Source organism: Calliphora vicina, chromosome 1 (assembly GCF_958450345.1).
Source record: "Calliphora vicina chromosome 1, idCalVici1.1, whole genome shotgun sequence".
Taxonomy (NCBI): domain Eukaryota; kingdom Metazoa; phylum Arthropoda; class Insecta; order Diptera; family Calliphoridae; genus Calliphora; species Calliphora vicina.
Window position 1 is genome coordinate 129,751,436 of NC_088780.1, and position 14,780 is coordinate 129,766,215.

Below are 14,780 nucleotides of genomic sequence, written 5' to 3' on the forward strand. Positions count from 1 at the left end.
ACAGTTTTTAAAAGGTAAAAATTTAACATTATAGAGGAGATGTAGCTGAGTTTATGTAGCTTCAAGGACCTAAAAAATTAAAAATTATGCAACATTTTTGTGCTCGATCCGATTTGAAAGGCTTTTATATATAGACCTACAAAAAATATTGCTATAGCTATGTTTTTACACTTATTGTTAACGACTTGTTCGCATTTGAAAATTAAAATTTCAGTGGTTTTACCTGTCTTAGCTATGTTTTTTCTCTTATTGTTAACGACTTATTCGCATTTGAAAAATAAAATTTCAGTGTTTTTACCTGTCTTAGTCTGAATTTTAGCTAAAAGAGGATAAAAAATGAATCTGTCCATAGTTAAAGGAAACACACTGTCCCAAACACTCCAAACTTTACATCCAGGGGCTATAGCTATATTTTATCTGTTATTGTTAATGAGTTATTCGTATTTGAAAATTAAAAGTTTAGTGTTTTTACCTACATTAGTCTTAATTTTAGCTAATAGCGGATAAAAATCTATCTAATTTTTTTTCAAATATATGTTATTTAATTAATCACATAAAGGAATTACATATTCCAAAATCAATACTAAACTAAAAGTTATATCAATTTAAATTTAAAAAAAATTAAAAAGCTGTTTTATTTCGCGGATTGGATAGAAGTACTTTATTTATACAGAACATGAAAACTAAATAAATCATGTATTTCAAATTTTATTTATTTATAATATTTTACACAGGGAATTTATAGCACGTACCTCGGTACCGTCAATAGTCTCTGTTTAAGAAGATTTTGGGGCATACGGAAGAGTTTTTACTTTTTTGAAAGCATCTATGCTATTAGAGAAACTTTTTCTAATCCAGAATTTTTTTTGAAATTATTTTTCTTCTATAGTACTTCGCAAAATGTTGCGTTTAAGAAAAATATAAATACAACAGTGTCCAAAAAATAACATTATTTGGATTTTTGAAAAGTTGTTTAGGATTTGTGGGAGTGACAATAAGAGGGCACAAATTGTTTTATAATAAAATTTCTATATACCTGTAAAATTTGATTAAAAACTATTCAAAAACAAAATTTTAATTGCATTTTGAAAATAAAAAAAATTAAACTTGTTATTCCATTTTTTTTTTGCAGAAAGTGGTCCATAAGTTTTTCAATTCTTAAAATTTGTATACATTTTTGAAAAGAAGACACAATTTCCCATACTTTGATATATAATATTTACATATATCTTATATTTTCCATTAGACTCATTAATGGCTTCAAAATACATAACTCGCAGTAATTAGCTTCAGCTTGTAGTTTTTTCCGATGTTTGCAAATGCAGTACAAATAATTACATATATTTCATAAAAAAAATGGGTGCCCGATAGACTAGTCGATATTAATCTGAGGGTTGCGGGTTTGATTCCCCTCAGAGACTCTAAGTATATCTGCAGACAAGCAATACGCTTCGAAAAAACGTCAAGATTATATATGTAGAAAATATAAGACATACATATTATAAGGACTGATATCGAAAAAATCTTAATATACAGTTTTGATTTTTTTTATTTGATTGAAATAATTATTATTTTTATACATAGTTCTAATAAATAGTGATGATTTTAAGAACCTTTTCAGGAAACCCTTCCATTAAGATTTTTATAGTGCTTTCCGTCACTTTGTTCAAACACGTAGTCCATCTTCGGAACAACTTTTTTGTGCTCTTCAATTCTCTTTTAACAAGAGTCCAATATCTCTCCACTGAACTTAGCTCCAGGCAGTTTGGAGGATTTGTATCTCTTGGAACAAATACCGCATTATTGTTCTTGTACCACTCAAGACCTTGCTTACCATTGTGACAGAATGTCAAATAATGCCAAAAATAAATGGACACATTAAAAAGTCTTATAAATGGAAGCATTCGTAATAATTCGATCACACGTTTAAAATTATTCGAATAATTTAAATTTTTTTAAAAAAGTAAAAACTGAAGTTTTGATGTCGGTTTTTTAATATCTCGAACAATCTACAAAACAATTGACTAGCAAACCCTTTAGTTTCCGTTTTGGAGCTATGCTTTAAAAAATTTGAGCCATGTTAGACAAAGATGTTCAAAATCATGTAGAAGAAGAACTCTATGCTTTTCTTGCAACAAAACGTTAGTTTGCAATATTTGTGTTTACCATTCGATTTATTAAATATTTTGCAACACTTACATACGTACGCGGTTAATAACATCACTTATATACATATATTTTAAGATCATGACCTTCATCTATTCCAATGTAATAATTATAAATGTCATCATCAATATCACTTTCGACGACCGTTTCAAAATCACATTCAAATCCACTTTAATTTAAATTAATATTTTGATATTAACCTTCGCTTTACCAATACCCACCCGGGTTACCACATCGTTTTTATTGGTTTAATATTTTTTTAATTTTGTTTCGATTTAAATGAAATTAATACTCACTGAACAAATTTTAAGGTTCTATAGAATTTAATAGAAACATTTTAAACTTTTTATAAGGTTTTTTAAATTTTTTAAAATTTCATTCGTCGCATATATTTATAAAAGTGTAGTGTCACCTAATATTTCGCCAGCTAAATAACAAATATTTTATTCCGTACCTTTTATTTTCATTGGTTCAAGTCCTAAGTTGAAAATTTTGAAAGATTTGTTTCTAGAATTGTAACTTTTTGCAGTAATATTTATATATTTATAGAAGGAGCTATCGGAACACTCATCTACAGTGATCGAAAGTCCCTATATCTTTAGTTATTTGTCGAATTTCAAAAACAATACAATTTTTGTGAGTCATTATTACTTATTTAAATTTGAAATTATGAAAAATTTTAAGCAATTTAATAAATTTGAGTACATATTAATTCGAATTATTCGTTATTCGAAAATGGCTATTTTTAAATTGTTCGAATAATTATTCGATTAATCGAACGATCATTAGTCGAATGAATACCCTAGTTATTACTCTAAAGTCAGTCTACCGATTTGCATATAAATATTTCATATTGTAAATAAACGTAAATTAACTAATATTGAAATAAATAGTATTTTTCGCTATAGAAAACTGTATATATATATATATATACTTATATATAAGATTGTTATTTTCCCAATTAGTACTGATATTCAAAATTGCTGTTTGTGTTTTCCAAATCTTGCAAAAGTGTGAAGAAGTTTATAAATCCAACTGAACTGCCAATTAAATACAAATATATGCGTTAATTGAAAAATGCTAATAGCTTTAGTTTCTCTTAATTATTTTTGTCTATTTTAATTATAAAAAATATTTATACACAACAGTGCCAACACTAGCACCACCACAACTACACATGAGCAAGAAAATAAATACAAGACTTTAGGAATGAAATGCAGAGTAAGAAGCTTTAATTTTAAATAAATGTCATCATATGTATAAATACGCGTAACTATGTATAAACATAGATTTAGCTGTGTTTGTGTGCTAAATAAGCCTACCCAGCAGTTCTAGGAGACAGTATCGAATTAGTGATTTTACCCATCATTTAGGGTGGGAGCTAGTTACTTCAATAGCCACATGACTAGTCCTTTTGACCCTTTTGATTACAATGTGACTATTTGAAAGCTGATCGAAAGTAGTCAACGCTTTGGTGGGTAAAATAAAGTGCATTACAAAAAAAAGTTTGAAGTGACTTCACCATAGGTTACTAAGAGACCTATGGACTATGAAGGGATATCAGCATACTTAAGCAAAAACAAAAATAAACTGTATGAGAATTATATCAACACAATTTGTAAAAGAAACAGTTTGTACGAATTATTCACAAAACGTTTAAAGTGACTACACTCCTCTACGCTTTGGATGTATAAAGTAACCAATTGTCTTCTCTCTGCACTACAAAGTGTACACATGTGTCAAATGATCAAAATATATAAAATGGATTCAGCCAAGTTATAAGACATTTGTGACAATTACTGTCTTTAAGGGATACATTGACTACTTGCTTAGCTGCTGGGTACATACATAATAAAACGAATGTTTGTGTGTTAGAAAGTAAAGGACGTGTTGCCCCTAAGGCCAACACAACTCCATTCTCCAACCACCACATAAATAGACCACACACTTCAAAACACTTACAATACTAACTGAAATAAGTGAAAAAGGCAATAAGGTGGATTTAAACACTTACACATCCCAGATCTTAGTTAAGTAGTCATTGTTGCTGTTGTTATTGTAGGTACACAAATACTTTCATACAAATTCGCATATTAAGCACAGAGTCAAATGAAAATATAAATCCACACAACAAATACAAATAAATAAGGAAAAACAACAAACCCACAAATGTTCAAAAGGGTGCTCCTTATATTGGACTTTTACGATTTTCGATGCTTCTAAGGTCTAAAATTGTTCTCCATCATCTAAAAACCAAATGTAGCATTTATTTTCTCAATATTAATTTCGTTTTCTCAATTTCAATTGAGGTTTTCTCAATATTAATTTGCTATTCTGAATTTAAAATGCTATTTTCCCAATATTAATTAGGATTTCATAATTTCAATTTGGTTTTTTTCTCAATATAAAATTGAATTTTCAGAACATAGAGAAGCATATAGCGGAAACTAGAAAAAAACTCAAAAAAAAAATTATTACTTAAAATAATCACACACAGAAGTGTTGTTTTTGTTTTCACATAGTTTTTTCTACTAATACATTCTCACCACTTAGGTTTCTAACAACTGAGTATGGTCTATGACAGGAGAGTTTCCGCTCTAGACAAGGAGTATTCGAATTTAAGTTATTAAAATGGACCCTACAAATGCTCCAGGGGCGGCGCTATGGGGGCTCAACATGCTTCGACATGCAACATTTTTAAACACTTGCCATATTTTTGGAAAGTTCTCGGCTAGGTCTTGAAAAAAAATGCATGTGCTAATCTCTTATAATTTCCGAGTTATAGGCATTTCAAAATTGAAGTTTTAAATTTTAAAAATTAAAAAATAGTAAATAGTAGTTGGGCGAAAAGGTGACTTGACTGTTTTTTTATTAAAAAAAACTTTCTTTAAGAACATATCAGGTTCCAAGGGGTGTGCCATGTGCATGGGTGGGTCGGCCCTCCAAAGTTAGTGGTCGTCGGTCATACATTTAAACTCGATTGGGGCACTTTAAATGGGTCAAAGTGGGATTTTTCAAATTTTGACGTATGGGTCAATATAAGGAACATCAGAATTCATTTTAGAGGTATGGTTCCAAGGGAAAAGTTTCTTATTTTTATAAATCGAACCGCCCTAATGTACATGCATGCGGCAAACAGAGAACCAAAATAAACAAACATACAAAATATATGTATGAAGAAGAGTAACAAACACAAAACTACAAATATTATAAAAAAACTATTTATGTGTGCAAACAAAAATACTCAAACACACAAACACATTTGTACCCAGCAGTTTGAAAAGTGCATAGAGAAGATAATTGGTTACTTTATACATCCCATGTAATCTAGTATGTCACTTAAGTGTCTCTAGATTGTAGTCACTTTAAACGTTTATTTTGTACTGCACTTTAAAAAGTAGTTATTTTAGCCATCAGAAGCAATCTATTGGAAACTTGTCGAAAGATGGTTCATTACAAGCAATCGCTTATTGGACTGTCTTTTTAGCTGACTATTTGAGGTAAATTAGCAGCCGTACATGTTAAAATAACTAGTTATATAGCTGATCAAGTTACCAGTTAGGTAGCTAGTAAGGTAGCTGACGCTATTTAACCAGTGTGTGAATGCAATGCGTTGACTACTTTGGACCAACTATTAGATAGTCTCTTTGTAATCAAAAAGGGTTAATTGAACCCATTCTTCGGACATGCACGTGTTAAAATAATTAGTCACGTAGCTATTGAAGAATAGGTTCTACTTAAAATTCATAATAGTAAGGAAATTGAGCTCATTCGCCAAAATATGACCAAATAATTTGATTTTCTCGAAAATTGCTAAATTTAAATCGTAGGTACGGAAAAACTATAGGAGATATTTTCATAATTATACCCTACACCACCATAGTGGGGAGGGTATTATGCGTTTGTGCAGATGTTTGTAACGCCCAAAAATATTAGTCTAACACCCACCTTAAAGTATACCGATCGGCTTATAAACACTTTCTGAGTCGATTAAACGATGTCCGTCTGGCTGGCTGGTTGTCTCTCCATGTAAACCTTTTGCGCAAAGTAAAGGTCGCAATTTTGAAGATATTTCGATAAAATTTGGTACATATAATTTTTTCGACCCAAGGACCAAGCCTATTGAAACTGGCTGAAATCGGTCCATTATTTCACCTAGCCCCATACAAATGTCCTCCCGAAATTTGACTTTATCGGTCATAAATGTTTAATTTATATATGTATCTACACAAATTTAGCTCCAAACAAGTTTTATATATACGAAATTCATGTCACCAAATGTTGTTACGATCGGTCCATAATTAGTCATAGCTCCCATATAGACCCGCTTCCGAAAATCACTTTAACGTGCATACATCTCTTAAAAATGTTGGTATACACACAAAATTCAACATAAATAACTTCCATATAGACATAAATCACACGACCTGATTTCATGGTGATCGATCCATAATTGATCATAGCTCCCATATAAGGCCCACTTCCGAAAATCAGTCACGAATATAAATTATTGATATTTTAAAAGAAAAATGTTTTTGCACATTTATTTAGTGTAGGGTATTATATGGTTGGGATTGACTGACCATACTTTCTTACTTGTTTGTATTATATATATTTTTATTCCCTATTATATCTATTACATATACAGTGAGCCTCATAAGTGAGTATACACCAAAAATTATTAGATTTTTTTTAAGGTCACGAAAATCATTATAGTCCGACTTAAATCTTTTTTTTTCACAACCGAATTTTTTTTTCAGCCCATTCTCCAACAACCCGAAACTTTTAAATTTTAATCTACAGATAAATTTTACGATTTTTATTATCTTAGAAAAATCAAATAGTTTTTGGTGTATACTCACTTTTGAGGCTCACTATCTATCTTCTATCTTCTTCTTCTATATATATAAAATACAAAAAATGTTTCTACCTATGTCCGTTATAGACTCTGAGACCATCCAACCGATTAGCTCCTAACTGGTGTCGTTGGAAAGGAAATTTTCTGAATATGGTTTTGGACACCTAAAATACTACATTAGGTCCATTCGTTGATTTCGTAAAGAAGATTTTCGAATTTTCTCATACAAACATTTTTCATCTATATAGATAACAATGGATGTATGTTCCGAATGAACTCAAAAACGGCTGGACCGATTTTAATGACATTTTCAGGGAATCTTCAGAATACACACTCTAAAGTCAGATTTATGATTTTCGGTCTGTGGGCGGAGGGGTGTGGCAAAATCAAATGTTTACATTATACCGCTAATGCCATCTATATATATAAAAAACCGCTGGACGATGAAATTTTCAGGGAATCTTCAGAATAGCCCAGCGGGTAACACTATATAGTCAGATTTTTAATATTCGGTCTGTGGGCGGAGGGCCGTGTAAAAATCCAATTTTTACATTATACCGCTAATGCCATATATTTCATAATAATGGATGTTACATATGTTCCGTATGGACTAAAAAATGGTTGGACCGATTTTGATAAAATTTTCACGGAATCTTCAGAAAAGCCTTTTGGGTAACAGTGTAGATCAGATTTTTGATTTTCGGTCTGTGATAAACAATTTAGTTTACCCTTGCATATTAGGTTCATGAATGAGAAATTTCCATATGAAATCTGCTTTTAATCAAAAAAATATGATGTTAACAAGCTCGATGACCAAATACAATTGAAAGCGTCAGGTGAAACAATAAAATACAAATCGATTGTAACAGTAATAAACGAAGAACAAGTCGTCAATTGTCCTACTTGATTTTTGAATTCATTGGAACCAGCCGAAATGCCACCACATGTATTAACATTGAAGGTTTGATTACCGACTTTCTCCGACACTGTATATTAAAATCGAGATAGAAATTCAATATAAAACAAATGTTTCCTTAAGTCCAGCAACACGGACCGGGTTCAGCTTGTTCTCAATAAATCCCAATGTGATGATCAACAAATTCTGAAATTTGTTTAATAAAATTTAAAAAAAATTTGTTTGGCCATACCTGCGAATAGGTTAACGATATCATACGAAGCCAAAAACTCATATACATGTAAATATGGATATATTTTAAGTAAAAATGAGCTTTTATTTTAATATTTCTCAAAATATGTTAATTTTGTTCCTATATTTTTTGTTCTAGTAGCCTGGGGAATTTGTAATAACTTTAACATTTGTTTACCAATTTCTGTTTTTTATGTCTCATTAGAACGAGAATTACGTACACATTTCTATTCTTTTAAATTAAATTCCAAAAGTAATTTTTGAATGCAAAATTTTTACAAAAACTGAAAAAATTTAATTTTGAGAGGGCTAGGGGTGAGACTGGCAAAAATCCAACTTTTGTTTATTAAGCGCCACCCTAGTCCCTATGTAAATTCACCATTCATTAATATTGCGTGTGGCTTGAAAATTCACTAGTAGTAGTTTTCAGTGGCTAACTAATTGGACGTGGCGGGACTAGTTCAATGAACTGCAGGGTATATTTATGAATACACATGTACACATGCATAAAAACGAGCAATAGCAGCAGTTGACTTAAACATAAGAAATAGAGGAATTATAATATTTACAGTTAATCTCTTGGGCAAACACTAACGACACAAAAGAACTCTTAAAAAAATACCAAGAATAAGTACAAGAAAACTTTAAGACCATAAAGGTAGAATATGTAGAAAGTGGTGAGAGCAAGATGGGAGAGTGTGTGTGAGCAGAAGTAATAAAAGTGATGATGGTGTTTTGTGGTCATGTTTGTGTGCTTCTATTTAAACATGTGTGTGTTCATATCCTTTGTGTGAGAATTTTGTTTAGTTTATATGTATGTGTGTGTGCGTGAGTGCAAGTGTGACACCCAAGACTACTTACTAATTCTGCCACTTGTTCTTGTGCTTCTCCTGCTCTAAGTATTTCTTATATTTGTTGACACTTGTGGTATTAAAAAAGGCTTAAAAGCTTTTTATAACCTTTTAAGAGCCCCATATTTTTTTCTTTGCCTTTTAGGCTAAAACTATACAAATACGCAGACACATGTTGTATAAACATGTTTACACATACGCAGACAAACAAACACACTCCCTCATACACATGTGTATTAGTAAATGCGTGTGTGTGTGTATATCTATGTATGTGTATTAAATATGAAAAGGGTATTTTATGAAATTTTGCATAACTTCAAACTAATACATCTAATGCGTTTGTGACCGAGAATATTCTGTGGTTTGTCTTATTAAACAAATTTTTTAGTGGAAATGTTGGTCTGTGTGTGTATTTGTGTAAACAAATGTAGGTTTCTAAATTAAATAAAATAGTCATTTAAAATTATTAAATAACTTAACTATGTCTGTATGTGCAGTACGAAGACATATTTTTGAAAAACACGTTTAGGAATTTTCAGCACACTCATTTATATACTTATTTAGTCTTCTATAAGGGGGAAAGTGTTGTAGTTTTATAATGAAATTAAATTATGTGCTCAGTAGACTATTCTGTAAATTGTAACGAGACAAAAAATATATAATTAGTTCATGTTCATGGTAATTCCAAAATATATTGAACCAAAAAGAGAGTTTTAAATTTGTCTCTAGTTTGATTTTATTCTTCTGCAATATGACAAATTGGAACATTTTCGAAATTTTTTAAACATGATGTCTTTTGAATGGATTAAATTTTATCTTTATAAATCTATATTAGAGTTCATTTGTTTTTCGGGTATCATAATTTTTCTGAAGGTTTTTACGTAAATAAAAATAATGGCGTCCTTTTTTTTTTTGGAAAATTTTCACTCCTTGTGGTGGTTCAACGCACCTAAAGACGCGGATTTTGAGCACATTTTTCTGTAGAGCAAAAACGGCTAAATATATTGCAAATTTGATTTCACAAATGGATACTGCATCAAATATTAAGACAATTGGTGTTTTTTGAATCCTTATTAATAGTTCCACATGGACAAAAGCTTCAAATAAGCGATTTATGCACGTTAAAGTGATTTTCGGTAGCAGGTCTATATGGGAGCGATCGTAACAAAATTTTGTCACATGAGTTATGAATATATAAAACTGATTTGGAGCGGAATTTGTGGAGATACATATACAAATTAAACATTTATGACCGATAAAGTACAATTTCGGGGGGACATTTGTATGGGGGCTAGGTGAAATAATGTACCGATTTTTGCCAGTTTCAATAGGCTTAGTCCTTGGGCCGAAAAAATAATATGTACCAAATTTTATCAAAATATTTAATGGACTCAGAAAGTGATTCTAAGTCGATCGGTATACTTAAGGGTGTTAGACTAGTATTTTTGTAGGGTATAAAAAGAGGGAAATAAATATAAACCCTTAGTCCGATTTGAATGAAATTTAACATGTACAAAGAAGAAGTGTTGTCCAGTTTAAGGTTTGAATTTTTACCCCATGAGTCCACCAGAGGTGCGGTCAGGGGTCCCCAAATTTTTAAAACGATCCTATTTCTTCGTTTGTGTACCGACTTGAAATCTCCTCATCGATCACTATAAAAAACCTCGTCGTGGCTATCAACTATCTCTTATAGCTTAGGAGATATTCGCATTTGAAAATTAAATTATCAACATTTTTACCCACCATACTCCAGTTTTTTTATAACAACGGGTTATAAAAAAACTGGTGCCCCGCTTGACAGTTTTTTCAACTAGCACAGTGTTATTAAATATGAATTTATGTTATTAAGCATGTGTATTAAACAAAACATAATTTTAAAGATTATTAGTTCCACTGAACACATTTTTGGACATTAAAACCGAAAATCGATGTCAGTTACCTTGTTTTTTCGTAAAAAGAAATTGTGACCCGAATTTGTTCTAATTCGCTCTTTCTTTCTTAGTTTACGAAACAACGTCGTTTTAAACTTCTAATTGTTCTGTTTTTTAAGAAACTGTGGAGTTTCCTTGTTTTTTCCAAAAATGCATGGAGTTAGCTGTTTTTACATGAAAATAACTTTTAAATGAGAAACTATATCAAAATTTCGATTTGACAGAGTGATAGTAAATGAAAAGCACTTTCTATTTTTGGCGTTATCTCAATTTTCGAAAGATTTATAATTAAATGGTCATCACCGAGATTTCAACATATCAAAAGATTCTTGCCTCTATATTATGATAATATTTAAGAAACAAGCCCAAATCCGAAAATAATCAAAACCGATGGGTTTTCAATATTTTGAAGAATCTACTTTAAAGCGAATAAATCTCTTAAAATTTCTAGCAATGACATACATATGTCCGGACATTATTTAAACCGCAACAAACGGTGAATTTTTCTGGATGTAATGGGTTATTTAGGGTCTGTTGTGTTTAAAAACCGGTTAATCGAGTGATAAAACCCTTTTAAATTAATCGGTTTACAAAAAAACAAAATTTCTAAAAAAAACTGTAGTCCTAATATTAACGTTGTTAAGTTAGAGAATTTACTAACATTTATTTAAGATGATTGGACAGGATGAAGATGAGTCTTCATGTTATATTGTGTCTACATATATACATATGTATTTGTTTAAAATTTATAATTTTTTCTACCTCAAAAATAAATTGTTATACCCTACACCACCACAGTAGGGGAGGGTATTATGCGTTTGTGCAGATGTTTGTAACGCCCAAAAATATTAGTCTAACACCATCCTTAAAGTATACCGATCGACTTAGAATCACTTTCTGAGTAGATTAAACGATGTCCGTCCGTCCGCCTGGTTGGCTGGCTGGCTGTCCATGTAAACCTTGTGCGCAGAGTACAGGTCGCAATTTTGAAACTGGCTGAAATCGGTGCATTATTTCACCTAGCCCCCATATAAATGTCCTTCCGAAATTGGAATTTATCGGTCATAAATGTTTAATTTATAAATGCATCTCAACAAATTGCGCTCCAAATAAGTTTTATATATACAAAATTCATGTCACCAAATTTTGTTACGATCGGTCTATAATTAGTCATAGCTCCCATATAGACCCGCTTCCGAAAATCACTTTAACGTGCATAAATCGCTTGAAAATGTTGGTATACCCACAAAATTCAACATAGTAAACTTTCATATAGACATAAATCACACGACCTAATTTCATGGTGATCGGTCCATAATTTGTCATAGGCCCCATATAAGGCCCACTTCCGAAAATCACTCAAAAATATAAATTATTGAAATTGTAAAAGAAAATGGTTTTTGCTCTTTTACTTAGTATTATACCGACCATACTTTCTTACTTGTTTTTATTTTGAAACCAAATATTATAAACAGACCTGTTTTAAAACTTAACCAAATTATTGTTTAATTTATTTAAGTCTGATTGAAATGGTTCTGAAAATACTACACTCTATCCTAGTACTATTTATTTTTCTTGATATTTTATTAAAATAAAAGCATAAACAACCCGTATCGGTCAAATACATATTTTTTTATTCCATAAAACTGTCATCACAATTTTTGTTTTGTTTGTGGCATTTTCGGGTTATGACACATATTGCGTAAAACTTTTATTTTAATTTCATTTATGACATTTTTTCTATTATTTAAATAAATTCTGTTGCTGTAAACCACAAAAATAAGAGAATAAAATGTTTTTGTTGTTCAACTAAAAATGCAAAAGATGTCCTGTCCATGTATGAGATATAAACGTACATACTACATTCATAAATAGTTTTAGAAAAAACTGTCTTCTTTGCTGGTTTGGTTTTTTGACAATGACACTGCGTCAAATGTCAAAGTTGAAACAGAGTCATTATGCGTAAAAGTCATAAAAAATAATGCTACTACTATGTAGTAGTAGCAGTAGTGGTAGTAAATATTTAGTTGCTTTTGCTGCTATTACTACTGTCACTAACGACAGCAACAATAACAAACATGAATTTATTGTAAAATTGACTTAAACAACAAAAAGTAAAAATAACTTAAATTCCCCATAGAACATACTATAGCACTTCAGAAGTTGAGAGTTGATGATTTAGCAGAACGAAGAAAACCTGAAAAAAACAGAAATAAAACAAACAAAATACAGTAGAGAAATTGAGTTAGATTATTTTGTTTGCGTTAAGTCGACTTTCTATAACATTACATAAGTATTTGAAATTTCATTGTAATGCGAGTATTTGAATAATTTGATCAGCGATTTGTGCAACAAATATTGCAGAGTTTTTGTTTTTTTTTGGGCATTGGAGGGATACATTTCATTTAATTTCGTTATTAATTTGATAGTTTAGCATTATGATGGTCTAATTTATAAGCGATATTGCTTTAACAAATATATATTTGACTTCTGGTTTTCATGGGTTAATGAAGACCAAGTAAAAAACTATATTATTTTATGGTTCAGTAGAATATCAAAATTATTTTTAACAAACTAATTTTGTCTGTTTTATATTTGTATACGCTACACCATTATAACGATGTCCATCTGGCCGGTAAAATTTGTCTATAGGTCGCTATTTTGAAGATATATTTACAAAATTTGTTGAGTGAGGTATGTTAAGTCCAAGGACCCTGTTGAATTTGGTTAAAATCGCTGTATTATTTCACATAGCCCCAATACAAATATCATCCCGAAATAGAATTTTATAGATTATAAACATTTAATTTATATAGATACATATCTACACAAATGTTACATAAAATTATGGAAATTTTGCTTTAAAACACTGTTTAAATATAATTTTTTTATGAATCAGGATCATGTGTGTTTAATTTCCTGGTTATAGGTTAATTATATAGAAACAAGCTGACTGCCCTGGATTTGCCTGGTACCTATTTACTAATATGAGCAGTGAAAAGGAGGCAGTAAAATTTAGTTCTTTGAGTTTTCCTAAAATTACTTAAAAAAAATGAGAAGTTGGTTCTTCAAGTTTCTTCAACAAGTGAAAAGGAGGCAATATATTAAAAATTTAAAATTTCCTATACAAACCATATCCTTAAAATTTTTAATCGAATAAAAAAAATCAGACAACTCGCTCCAGCCGTTCTCATATGATGCGATTACATAGATGGACCATTTCATTTATATATATGTATATAGATTAAAAAAAACTATCATTTGTAGAACGAAAAAATATCGTTAAACCTCTATCCATGATTCTTTCTTTACTCAGAAACATATCAGCGAACTACTTATACTTATATACAATACGTTAAATAATTTAATATAATAAAATGTAACGTTAGAAGAAAAAGTACCAATTTTTCACACTAGAACCCCCCGTCAAGTTTGAAATTTCAAAGTATTTTCTTGATTTTAGGTTCAATATTATAAAAAATTCTACTTAGTTTGGCTTAGTTCTTCTGTTTTGGTATTATAATACCATTGAGCCTAATATTCTTGATTATTTCTTTACTGAGAAGCCTATTAGCCAACTTTAATGTACTAACTAACTAATTTAATATATTAAAAAGTACCATTAAAAGAAAAAGTACCAATTTTCCTTTATTCTCTTGAGCCAAGTTTGAATTCTAAATTTTATAGCATTTCCTATATTGTCAACTGATTTTGTTTCTATAGCACTTATGGCCGTATTCACAAACAAATTTTAAATTTAAACAACGTTTTAAAATCAAATTTTGTATGGAAATTTTGCGTTAAAACATTGTTTAAATTTATTTTTT